Below are 14,076 nucleotides of genomic sequence, written 5' to 3'. Positions count from 1 at the left end.
AACAGTTCAGCAAAATTCTTATTCTCTAAGTATCATCACATCTGTAATACCTCTCTCTGGGCTTACTGTACTGTAAGAAATAGTAATACAAATTTTCAGGAACAAGCTTTAGCTGAGTTAATCCATAATTGTAGGCTGCTTTGATGTTTTCACTTGGAAGGTGTTCTTCACAGTGCAAGATGTTTATACTTACTGTTCTAAAAGGCTAAAGTAATTAAAACATAAGCCTCTGAAAATCAGCCATAGCAGACAGCCTTAGTCCTACTATCCTCAGAGCACTTAAGCTAGTTGGACATATACAAGTCCATGGGACCAGAGAGAACACTTCCAAGAGTGCCAAGGGAGCAGGTTAATGCCATTGCACAGCTGCTGTTTATCACCTTTAGAAGTCATGGGTATCGGGGGAGGTTCTTCATAATTGGAAAAAGGTAAACTTCAAGAAGGACAAGAGAAGGATCTGGAGAACTGCAGGCCAGTTGGCCTCATCTGTGTTCCTGGGAAGGTTGTAGAGCCGTTTTCAGACCAAGGACAAATTATGCCTGACCAACCATATTGCCTTCTGTAATGAGATAGCTGGCTGCGTGGATGAGGGGAGAGCAATGGATGCTACGTACCTTGACTTTAGCAAGGCTTTTGATATGGTCTCTTATAGTATCCTTAGAGCCAAAATGATAAGAACTGAGTAAGTGGATAGGTGGGTGGGAAATCAGCTGGAGTGCTGGGCTCAGGGGATTGTGATCAGTGGTACGAGTCGAGCTGGCAACTGGTTACCAGCGGCATCCCTCAGTAATTGTTGTTGTGGCCAGTAACACGTAATGTCTTTGTTAACAATCTGGATGATGGAATAGAGTGCGCTTTCAGCGAGTTTGCAAATGATCCCAAATGAGGCATCCCAAGGGGGAGAACAGGGCTGTTGAAGGCTGGAGAACTGGGCTGAAGGGAACCTCATGAAGTTCAGCAAAAGCAAGTGCAAAGTCCTACACTTTGGGTACTGGAGTCACCCAGGCATAAGAAGATAAAGCAAAGGTGGAGGACCTTATTGTTGTGTATAACTACCTATAAAAGGGTGTAAAGAAAACAGAGGCAGACTATTCTCAGAGTTGCACAGTGGAAGGATGAGAAGCAATGGACACAAGTTGGGAAATTCCAAGTAAATGTAAGCAAAAAAAAAATTCACCACAACAGTTATCAAATGGAAGAGGTGCCCAGAGAGTTGGTGGAACCTCCTATCTTGGAGATACTCAAAACTTGACTGTACAAGTCCCTGAGCAACCTGATCTACATTGTCCCTCCTTTGAGTAGAAGGTTGGATGAGGTTAATTCTGGAGTTTCCTTTCAGCCTATGTGATTTTATTTCCTTTCCTGTTTCCTTTGAATGATGATTGCTTATGCCTTCACTACACGTATTTGCCCTCAGCCTTTGAAGAGGAGTCAGAATAGCTTCCAAAATTGTCATCTTGTTTAAGGCAAAACATTATGTCTTAAAGGACTGACAGGAGTCACCTATACATACTTTGCATTCAAGCATTGACCTGATTCCTCAGAATTACATCCTGCTCCACTGCTACATTTTACAAGTCCTTCACCTTCATACACAGGATGTCATCTAACATATGCTTCCTATGCATTATTGACTCCGTAGATCAGAGACACAATGCTGACTGATGCAGGATTGCTATAACTCAGTACCAAATTGGATCATTCAGAAGACACATACATCTGCTTCCTTTAGTCACGCAACCAGACATGGCAGGGGGAAGATCAATGATACTCCTTAAGTGACCTCTTACATTGCAATAATGCCAAGCTAGTGCAGCGAATGCTTCCAGCAATGAAAAGAGCTAGACCAAATGCAAAGAACACAGTGAAATTTATTTATATAATCCAAGGCAGCTATCAAGACCTCTACAGGGCAGCAGATACAGAATTAAATTTATGTCAGCATGTACTGTAATTTTTTTTCTTGTTTTCAGAGGTACAAGCTTTGCCGAGTTCAACAGTTTAAAAAAAAAGAAGCTAAACTGGGTAACATTACCCTGGCTTGTTAATAAGCCTTTTCTAATTGCTTTTTGAACAATCATGCAGATTTTCTTTAGATTCCATTTTTTAGCAGTCACTTACAGTCCAGTTGTTATATCATTAATATTAGTGGTACAGGGCCACAATGTTAAAGGCTATAATCTCTGACAAATAAAGCTTCATTTGTAACTTGACTGCAAGCCTCTCTTCACCAGACAACATGACATTTGCTGGTTTATCAGAGCAAGTTGTGCATTGCAGAGAACTAGAACACAGCAATGTTGTTCTGGTACTACTTGTACAATAAATCAGATTTGAAAAAGTAGAACTTTTTTTTAAATGGTATCTCCAACATTCTATGTATTAGATTGTCTTTGCCTTTTAGGACACACCAGAAAAATAGGTGAACTTGAAAATAGAGGATAGTAAGAAAAAGATAAGAGAAACTACTCATATGCGGCATATATTTGTGTTATTTAGAAAAATTACTAGATAAAATTTCATTGCATAGACAACAATTTCATACGACTCCCTCTGCCCTAAGGGCATAAAACCCCCAACTTTTAAACAAATATTATTGCTGTTCGGAGATTTGAAAGTATGCTCCATTTCAAAACAACTTAAAGCTACATTTGTCTCTAGACTGAATCGACCAATGTCATCAGTATTAGCTCATGGATTAATCATGGATTAATTTGGCATTATGCTTAGAGTAACTACAGTTGTGGTGTTTTGGTTTTTTGCCAGGATCAAACTTTGAAAGAAATTAATAGCACTGATGGTAGAAGACAGTGATGGTGTTTTTACAAGTATGAGACATGGCAGGGAGATTTGCAAAGGTTTCCATTTCATTGAGATTTGGGGGAACAAAGATTATTGTCCAAGATGCATAATGGTTATATAACTCTAAGGAACTGACAATATGTAATGGTGGAGTGAGTCAGATAGGAAGTACCGTCTTTATTCTTGAGTAGAACTTTGCTCGTAAGACTTATACAAATATTTGGAAATTCATTAGTGCAATGAAGATACTTGCCCATTGGGTTTCTGTGCGACTTGCATGTTTGGTGCTGCACATTGTATAATCATACAATCATACATTAATCATACAATTGTCAAAATACAGACTAGGATTCCAAAAAGTGTAATTATTTCTTTCTTTTTGTTTCTTGATGGTGGCACAAGAACAGCTTGACAAACTGGAGGGAGGCATTAGTTCATCTCACAGTCATGTCCAAGTTAGTCTGTACTAGTAATGGATCATCTGCAATCACTACAGGATGCTAAAACCAAGACTCTTATTTGCATGTGAATGTCTGTGTGACCCAGGTTTTATATAACATTTAATGTGGATGTATGAATAGCTTTATATGAAAGAGCAGTTTAGATTTAGGCTAGAAGTGGCTGGCTGTCAGACTGGATAAAAATAGAAGAAATAATCTTTAGACACCCATAGCACTTGATTCCAGGTGAAACCATCATCTTTGCTTATACAGTTACAGGTTCATCAGCTGACTGAGCATGAACCAGGAAGAAATCACGAGTTCCCAAGATAGCTAGATCCCTTCAGACCCATCAAGAGCCTTTGAAGTTTAACAACAAAGCCTAACTCCAAAGGAATAAGTATAGGACCATGTAAGGAAAAATCATTAAGTAGTTAATCTTAGGCCTTATCTGGAAAGTACTCTATCTCTATGGAAACGGAGTACTTGGCTCTGAACGCTGGAGCGTATCATAGGAACTCATTGTAAGAGCCTGAGCAAACAGAGGTAACCAGTTATTGTCAGCTAGAATAGCATTCTCTAGGTGTTCTACTTGTCATTTTTCCCCCTGGTTTTACGCCTAATCCTTTATCTCAGTTTTTGTCCTTGTGTTTTACAGACTTGGATTGCCCCATCTTTGTGGGGGCAGTAAATCCAAAGGGAGCAGTGTATTCGGGCATCTCAGAGACATTCCCTGAGACAGTTGGGGCACTCTTCATTTGCTAAAGTACAGAGGACCAGTGTGGGAGTATTATGAAGTGTAGGCTTTTGGGAAGGAGTTTTTCTGGCAGACAGAAAAAGTCATTTTACAGAACTAGTAACACTCTACAGCTCCTGCAAATCCCTTGAACATTGTGACCACCTAAGAGTTGACAGCTGCAAACAGATTACAGACAAAACCCCATATCACACTAGCATATCTGGGGACTTCAGCTAGTCTATTTACATGAATAATAAAACAACACTGAAAATAATTCATGTGAATATAGTATTATAACCAATAATAGGCATCTAGTATCTCACCTATTCAAGGCACTGAACAAATAACCATATGTGAAGTTAGAAATGGGAGCAGAATTTGGAAACTAATAGCGGGTAACCTACAGGAATGATATGAGTAATTTAACTTATCATGTTACATTGTAGTGTATCAGCCAAAAAAAAAAAAAAATTCCATTAAAAATCTGCCCAGCACCTGGGAATGGGCTGTTACTACAGTTGGCAAGAGCTACAGAGATTTCCATCTGTGGATCATTAATCAAATCTGTGCCAACTTGAAAGACCAAAACCTGCTATCAGTTGGCTTGTCATCTTAAAAAAAAAATCAAAAGTATCAGAAAGCCCTCTTGTTGACAGCATCACTTGAGAGGCCAAAGACAGTTTAATCCTATCATCTGAACATTTTTTCTTCTTCTTGTGAGAGTTAAAATACATTGGTGGAAAAGTATAAAGTTCTATATTAGTACATTCATTTCATTCTACTGAAAAATTGATTTATTCTACATATTCCATTAGACAACTGTCAGATCACCATCTTGTCTGTCAGATCACCAGCACTTATAGGCACTGCTGACTGTAGCTGAGTGTGAACTGGTTGCCTGGAAGTGAAATATTTTGTTTGCTGTGATAACTGAAGTAACCCCTACCCTCCTGAAGGCCTTCGGGCTTCTGCCCTGTGGCTTCTAACCAGGCTTTGATACCTCTCTGCTTTTTTTGTTACCTCTCTCTTCTGTCTCTTATCAGCTCCTCCATTAAAGCCACAGCTAATTTGCTTAATATTCTTATCCTTACTGCTTTACAAATGTTTTGCTAACTAAATGTATGTATTCCCTTCACCCATTTTCCACGGCGCAACTTGATGACAGTGCAGAAGACTCCAGATGAAAGCTGTTTTGTGGCTTTCTGTGCAAACTTTCAATTCAGTGTGTATGAGTGTCTTGGTCTCAGGAGTGCCAGCTGCTGATTTGATTCCATTTGTGAAACTCAGAATTTAAGTACTTGAAGAGATGTGAGTTTGAGGGGAAACATAGTTACTGGATGTTTGTTCAGAGCTGTAATGTGAATGAGTAGATAAAAACAAACATACTGCTTTCATATGCTCTTGATCTGACTGCAAGTACCATGGAAAACAGTTGTAGGAAGCACAAAGGTTTCAGGAATAAAACCTATATGAATTCCTTTGCTGTGAATCTTTATACTTCAAGGAAAAAACAATGCTATGCTTTTATCTCAATCAATGTTACTGAAAATAGCTCAGATTCCACATCCAGGTACCACATGACTTGGCATTAGGCTTGTAGTTACAAAATTTTTTACAAGTCGTTCCCTACTTGTATAATGCCTTAAACCAAAAGCCAAACTGCCAGCCCTAGACTTTCAAGTCTATATAAAGATTGTTTTCATAGAACAAGTTAAATGAGTCTAAATTACTTTTAAAATATTTTCCAGAAAACTAAATTTAGCTTTTAAAAACCATCTTCACTAGAAAATGTAGATAAAAGATTTTTGCTTTGAGATCTGGGTTCATTGAACTCTCCCCAAGTCCTAACACATGCATGAGCCAAAAAAACCCCATGAAACAAGTGTTCACACAAACTCCTGAGAACCAAATCAGCTGACTCCGGCAGAGCACAAATGTTTTTAAACTAATTTCAGCTTCTTTTATGAAGATAATCCAAGCAGTACCAACTTGCTCATTCCACAAGCATCTTTTCTGCTTCTCCCAGGACAAAATGATAACATAGGAGTCAAAGACTTGCACCATCCCAGAGTCATGGCCTAGATTTTTTTACTGGAGCAACAGATCTTCAGGAGAACAAACATTTGTTTTATAATATGGAAAAGATGTTGGAAAATAACAGAAATCATCATCGTTTTTAACTAGCCACAGTATTTTAGAGGAGCCTGGAATTCCCTGTCTCTCATGTAAATGTACAGTACTCCATTTAACATACTTCTTTTATTTATTTTGTCTTAGTAATCAGCTGCTGCCTTTGAGAAGATAATAAAATTAGTTTTTATTCCCACACACAAACACGCACATACAATGTAATGTATTGTGACCAATTTACTTTTTTTAGAGAAGCTAAAAAAGGAGAAATACACAAGAGCACCCTTGTTTGAATAAATACTGGGCTGTCTGTATGGAATAACAATTATATACTGAAGCTAGAGCAGATGTATGGGTGTGAATCACATAAGGGTAGGTTGGGGAATTATAATCAGCCAAACAGACCTAGGAATCAATCAGCAGTGGAAATTTTTCTGTGGTCAAACAGCAGATTTTTCTAACTATTACAGGGCAAGATAGGGAAAGTGATTTTTCAGCCCATGCTTTGCTGCAAGTCTACTGTGGATGTTCCCAAAGTGTAGTACATGCATTTATGGTACAGAAATGCAAAATGAAATGAGAGCTGGCACTGCCATTGGCAGCCACCGTTAAGACTGCTGAAGAAAAGTTTGCAGACCCCTTATTTAGGACTCTGCAAGAAGCACAACTCTGTAGTTAAGGCTAGAGGTGTGAATGCTATTTTTCCTGGGTTTGCCATACAGTCTGACCTGGGTCAGATTTGGACTGATTTGCACTGCCATTGGGTATCTAGCTGTTACTGTAGTCAGCAGAAGGATTCAATAAAAGTCACCTCTTTGAAGGATGAGGTCAGCTTCTATGTTGCAAATCATGCAATTTAATCGTATGTCTTCATTCACATTTGTCACGCTCCTTTGATACTTTCATATACAGAGTAGTCTCAAAGGGCTGTTTAAAACAAATGTTCTGTTTGTCTACTTTTCTCCATCGTTTCTGCATTATCATACAAAAAAGTTCATTCAATGAGTTTTTTCAATGTCTTCCCAGCAGTGTGTTTATTACCCACTTACTCTCCTACTTATAAAACAGCTTTAACTGAACCATCAACATAGGCACACTCCCAAAGAGAGTTAACCAGCAAAAGTCACGCTGCAAATTTTGTCTTCTATCAAGTCCTTTCTTCTCTCCTATTTGTTTTGCCTTTCACATGGTGTCACGTATCTTGCATTATACTGTTGGAAACAAACAAAGGTGTCCGTAAGCTAGGGGTTCTAAAGCATCCTCCAGAAACCTGTCAGAAACATCTTCCATCAACTTCAAGTAGTAAACAGATGGGCTTAAGTTCATTCTTTGTTGTCAAGCTAAGGTAAACCATGGCCTAGGAGGACTGAGAACGAAGGGCAATTAGTAGTGATTACACAACATTACCATTTGACGTTTGGGTGGCATTTATTTAGTGAGTCAGCAGGGTTTTTTGTCCACCTCCCTAAGATGTCTGCTGATTAAGAAAAGTAATTTTAGCTAGGTGCTTTGTGGGCAGTCTCAGCTGAAAGTTAAGACGTAAAGGCAAAGGAACAGAACCAAAGTCATTGCTAGGGCACTGCAGGGAGTGTGGAGTCTTGCAGTCACTGCTTTTGCTGCTCTCATACCTGCTCTGGGTGGAGAGATGACAGTAACGTTTGTCATTTCATCACAAATGCATTCATCTACCAAAGGTAAAGAGCTTATATTATATTACACTCAGTTTAGAATTGAAGGAAGTGTCTTCACTATTATCCCCTCTACAGAAATTTAATGTGCATTAGCTGCTTCCCAAAAAGCATGTGGCTGGTCCTGGCAGTGAAGTGTTTTCTAGCCCCTGCATTAAAATAATTCAAAATAATTTGGAAAACATGTGATATTCCAGATTTTTAAACAACTTATAAAAGAAATAAGAGTATTTTCCAACAAGCTTGGATATGGTTATGGAACCAGTGACCAAAAAAATCAAGCCTTTCTATTTCTAGTGATAACTGAAATGTGTCCAGACTTGTTTCCAGTCAAGCCAGTGGGCGTTTTTACAATGATTTTAGTGAAAGTAGATTGGGCACTTAATTCTTTTTCCACAATCTTTATTAGGTAGTCTTAAACACTATGTAAAACTTAGTTAATTGAAGAAAAGATGGTGCGTTAAAAGCAGAAAACAAACCTACTGATTATCGTTTTGCTTAAAGATCTGAGAAGATTGCCTGCCTAAATATGCCTGAAGTTTGGTTTTGGTTTTGGGTTTTTTTGTGATTGCAAGAAGCCACCATCAGAATATATACCATCCCCTCTCTAGACCTTTTTTTGCAGAAACTAGGGATCTTTTCTTCCAGAAGCCTGAGAAACTCATCTGGTAAATGTATACATATGGAAATGATCACAGTAGCACACTAGGGAGAAGTTGTATGGTAGTTGAATCAATAGTTGATACGCAGAGCATTAAGACAATTGAAGAAGTTATAGTGGATTTATACAACCATGGAGTGCATTTTCAGTTTGTGTCCGGCTTTTCTTCTTTTGTTAGAAGAAATGGAAGACACACAGTTTCTCTATTTCAAATAACATTTTTTGCAAACCTAGGTCACCTAGTGCCACTTGTCATTTAAGCAGATCTCTTAGCTTTTTATCCTGTTGTACTAACCGTGTAATCCAACCACAGCAGTGATATCTGGGATGACTGTCTATCCTATTTTACAGGCAATATCAGCCAAGTAAGAGTGGCACTCCCAGGGTACAAGGGATTCCCACCTCTCTGAGTTAGACACACACATGAAGCTCTCACATTTGGGCTCCAAAACATGACAACCTGCAAAACTAGCCTGGCGTGTCTTCTGACTGCTGAAGCAGCATATATTTATTAACAGAATTTATGAGCTTCAGAGAAATAAGACAACCATGAATTTCATGAAAGCAGTAGGAGCGTCAGGATAACAATGGATACTGGTAGCCTCCCCATTTATCGCACTATTTCATCCTCCTATTTTTAGACAAAAATCATTGTCAGTAAGTAGTAAGGCTTGCACATGTTCCTGCTGCTGGATTAACTGGATATCAGCAAGGTACAGAGAGGGTAGCAATGATGCAAAGAAAGGGCCAGACTTTCTTGTGGCACTGGATAGAAACTGTATGTGAATATTCAGTCTTTTGATGGCATTTTGATGGCATGTCTGACCATCATTGCAGAAAACCCTTTTTCATCACAAAGTGGAACAGGAAAAATGCACGATTTGGCCAATCAGTACTACACGGAAGTCAGTCATTCCCTATCAATAGCGTTGTGAGATCAGTAAGGAGCAAGAAGTCCTTTTCTGCTAAGTTGTCTTAGGCAGAAATCCTGTTTCAGTAGATATATGATACCACTTGGGAAAATGGAGTGATATCAACCATACATCAGGTATAATTGTTTGGATATATAGTTTTCCACAGAAGAATTCAGCATCAAAAATTCCACAGTATTTAATGCTTGAATGAGGAACCAGTTACTCAGATCAATGGTGTGCCATGCCAAAGTAACAGTAGCTGCCTCCCAGAGCTGACCTAGGTAGCTAGAATATATTTTCTTCCTTCCATCCAGATGTTAATGTGATCAGAAGCATCAGCCTATTCATTAGGTCATTGGCAGCGTGGCAAAAACTCATCCTTAAACTTGATTTCATTTCCTTGTATCCAGTCAGAAGAGATCCTGACTACAGTAGCCCATCGGTTACAGAGGTTGTCCAAAGGTAAAGACAACACCAGGGCTTCTGCTGCTGAAGAATGCAACTGTCTGATTTTCAGGGGAATTAAGAGCTGCAGCTATTCTACTCAGCACTGATCTTTGCTAGCTTCAGGTCTACTCTGGCTGCCAATCTGAGGGTCAGATCCTAATCTTCAAAGCCATCACCAGGTTTTAATCTACCCCTATTGGCAGGGCATTGCTATCTGCACTACAGAAAAGCAGCTCAGAGAGTCCAGGACAAAGTACGCTAAAGCTGAAGACAGATATTTTTGGCAGAGGGTCTTCACTACTGAGTAATCTCCTCAAGGAGATCATACACTCAGCAGTCCTGAACCATAAAACCATTCCTCATATCCTTTCCACAGTTACCTGTCTCCCCTGTAGAATGTTCCCCTCATTTTTATGGTACGAAATAATTTCTTTTATATCAGAAACATGGAACTGTAAACTAAGATTACTGAGATTTATTTACAATCTAGAATGAACAAACCCACAATCATTTAAAAGTTACTTGCACAAAAAGAAAAATTGTGCCGTTCATTTTGGGACCCTTATGACATTCTGGACTCCAACTTTGGAGCTTGCCAATTGGAGAAAGATTCTGTTAGTTCCCAGATTTGAGTAATTTTAGATACACCTCCAGACCTTTCTTGCAAAAGACTTTTTTCCACTAGAACTGAGTTGATTCAAATTATAAAGTAAATCTTTCCTAACAGAGAAGGATTTATGTTCCATGTTCAACTCCCTTTAGAAACAGCCTCTTCTGCCTTCCACGTATCCTGATGGAGATAAACCCCTGCAGCTGCTGATTCATGCTGAGATTGCTCAAGCAACAGTTTTATGCAAGATTTACATTTGCAATAGAGTGCCTGTCATTGTGTGAAGGGACTCTTGCAGAAAACTAGATTTATCTTTCCTTTATAAGCAATCAGCTGTGTTCCAGGTGGTCAGGCAATGCTAGGAATCGGGTAGCAGCTTGAAAATCACCTGATCTATATGACAGTCTACAATTTGCTCCATTTTATTGGTGAGTAGGAGGAAAAAAAGAGGAAGTATTAAGCAAAAACAACTGACAACCAACCCCACAACTCTTGGTTCATTTATTTTGCTTTTATTTTTCTGCCTTGTAGTAGGCAGAAACAACAAGGGGACTCTGCCTGTTGATATTTGTGTGGTAGTTTAAGGGAGAAAGCCAAGAGTGCCTTTTTTTTCCAATGGTGCTCGCTTTCATACCCATCCTTCTATTTGGCTAGCAACAGTGGAATAACACTACTGATTGCTGCAGCTTCATTTTCACACTTTCAGTATTTCATGTTTTCACTTGATACTTCAGATCTTGAAGAAGCTCAAACTTCACTTTTATGAAGTTATTAGGTCCCACAGAGAAAAAAAAAATAAATATGAACCCAAGTGCACCTTAAGGGCTCAAAGTTAAAGGGAAACTAAAAATATCTTCATTTAATATTTCACACCTAGACTGCATAATTTGCGATGTTTACAACTAGCAATTTTGCCGAAGATTCTGTTCTAGATACCAATTTTTCTGGGATAACTTTTTAGAATTTAAATATAAAACAGTCTACCCTCAAAGACATTTCAAAGATTCCAATTTTGTGATTCACTTGTGAAGGGAGTTATTTTCAATCTTTCCCATGATCTTAGTGTCATGGGATTTTTATTCTCTGGGAGCCATGATGACACGAATAACATTAACAATAACAAATGCATTATCCATTTTGAATTTATGATAAGAAAGAAACTCACAACTTCTGATAATTTGTTAGTGGGCAGCAGCTTTTGTTACCTGCTACCAGTGCAAACCCGGCTGTCATCAGTTGTGGAAGGCTGCATAGGCTCAACTAGATGTCAGCAAACCTGCAGTTTGTTTTTACCTTTTTCTTGTGTTTTCTGTGCAATTTGTCAAATCACATAGTCTCTCTGCCTCATATAGCATCTGTAAAATGGGATTCTTTAGGTTTTCTTCTGTGTGATTATAAGCAGATTGTTACAGTGGGACAGATTCTGTCACCTTTGCTCTCGTAACAGAACACTTCGCAAAGGAAAATAATATGAGTGAGAATGCATATCAGAAGGGGAAGATGTATTCATTTATCTGCATATAACAAGTAAAGCTATTAATAAAGCGATAAAAATTTCAAAAGGTGTGGAGGCTTATCTGGTGTGCAAATTCTAGATAATGCGAAACAGTTTTATAGCATACTTGCTGGTAGTTTCTCAACAATTCAATGCATATAGAAAGAGAAATCCCTATCCCTTCAACACATTTCCCTCACTTCAGGCACACAGTGTCCATTCTGTTTCTGTTTTGTGGTTAAGTTAAGGACATCAGTTTCTTGGAGGATCCCATACTAAACTGATATGGTAAAATAAATAACATTTGAAAAGAACTACAAGGGCAACACCAGCGTGCCTACAAACATCTGTCCTCCTGTACTGTTGTTTTGCAGTGCTGACCTGAACCCTGGGCTCGGTGTGCACGGTCCGGCTGCCGTAAGAAGATGTTCTGGTGAAGCATGCCACGTGTGCCGCAGCATCGCAGACTGCTGCAAGGGCACGTTGAACCTCCAGGTCCTTATTCTGCAACTGAAAATACTGCATTTGTGTACAAGCTTCTGTTTCGACGTTATCTCTGGAATTCGGTATCAAATGCCTCCGCCTGTTCCAGATAGATCACACACTGTGTTTGAAAACCACTGGCTTGTGCTGCATCGGGTTAAGTTCTTACTGTATCTCATGAATGGCTGTCCTGTGTTGAAAAAGGAACAACTAGGAAAATATGGCGATATATACTGATATTCGTACTATGTTTTGGCAAAGGATGTTACAAATTAATAGAATTTAACTCCCAAATTTGTCATAGTAAGTACCTGAAATACAGACACCAGACCAGAAACGAATTTTGCATATGGTCTTTTCATTTCTTTTTATAGTGGGAATAAATATTTAAAGAATGTGTGATATCTGTCTTTCTGTTTCCTACGATGAAATGGGACAGATAATTGCTGTCTCTCATTAAGTTCTGAATGTAATTAAATGGTATTTGTAAGGCACTTTAAGGTATTATATGAGAATACAATAGGATTGGCTTAATTTTTATCTTATTTTTAATCTACATTTATTGCAAATCAATTTTATTTTTGTCTAGCCAAGAGAACACAGCCATGCCTTTCCTATATAAGCTATTTTTGTTATTTTGAAACATTTTTTCTTGTTTCAAAATGTGTCCAAATGAAGTTCTAATACTTTTGATGGGATCCTTGTTTTTCCAGAAACTTTTTAGACTTTGAACAATTCAATTTAAATAATATGGTCTGAGGTATCTCTAGATTGGATTTATGATTTTATTTTGGAGCCTGTTCTGGTTCGCACTCAACATGGTCCAGGATAATAAATACTGTTGCAAAAATGTGTGAAAATTCTGATATTGGTAAGGATATAAGTTTACACATTTATTTCAAGAGCGGTCTGTTTCAAATCCTTGCAAATGAAGAGGAAAAGGGCAGTTTTGTTCTAACATTGTTTTGTTCTGTTTTCAATCTCACAGAAATTGGATGCAAAACTGATATCGTCTCTCGGGCATCTGTTGCTTTGCTGCCAAGGTCAGCAGCTCTGCAAGCTAACTTCATATTTTTCACATGGCTGTTTTGTGCTTCAGCTATTTCTCTGGTGTATTAAAAATAAACAGGCTCTTCTCCAACATCAAATGTTTGTGTCTTTTGTTTATTCCTCTGCCTCCTTTTTAACCCTTACAACAGTTTAAACCCTAGGAAGATGCCCCCACCCCCTCACCCCACCCCATCCTTAAGCTGCCTGTTCTCCAGCTGCCTAACTGCTGTACTGAGCAAGAGCTGAAGGTCTGTCTGGGGAGACAGGGTGTACTAAGTACTCACTGTACTAAGTTGAAACCACTGATAAGGAGCAACTATTGTGGATCCCAAAGTGGCAAAGACTAAGATCAAGAATGCATACAGATTTGTTCCTCTGAACAGCCATGTGGTTCCAGAATTGGGTAGAAGATTGTGGTAGCAGCTGTAGCAGGAGAGTGCTGGGTTTTGGGTTGTTCTGGACCTGCAGTGGCCTGTCTGTCCTGTTGCAACTACAATAGTTTTTTCCCTCTCTTAGGTAGGGACATATATTGTAGGACCCAAATATTGAATATACGTAGGAGGTTTTCCAAATGAACTGGGAACCAAATGTACCAGACAATTGCAGAACTCAAAGGT

At 38.7% G+C, this 14,076-nt stretch overlaps 1 long non-coding RNA gene across 1 annotated transcript; it reads left to right on the top strand.

The window, feature by feature from the left end:
* Positions 1-392: 392 nt before the first annotated feature.
* Positions 393-13,557, top strand: LOC142411513 (uncharacterized). The gene is made up of 2 exons (XR_012776201.1): positions 393-428; positions 12,301-13,557. It is a non-coding gene; the product is annotated as an uncharacterized LOC142411513 (long non-coding RNA).
* Positions 13,558-14,076: the final 519 nt, after the last annotated feature.

This window comes from Mycteria americana, chromosome 1, assembly GCF_035582795.1.
Source record: "Mycteria americana isolate JAX WOST 10 ecotype Jacksonville Zoo and Gardens chromosome 1, USCA_MyAme_1.0, whole genome shotgun sequence".
NCBI lineage: Eukaryota > Metazoa > Chordata > Aves > Ciconiiformes > Ciconiidae > Mycteria > Mycteria americana.
The sequence above is the reverse complement of the archived record's forward strand: the minus strand, read 5'-3'. Positions and strand labels throughout refer to the sequence as shown.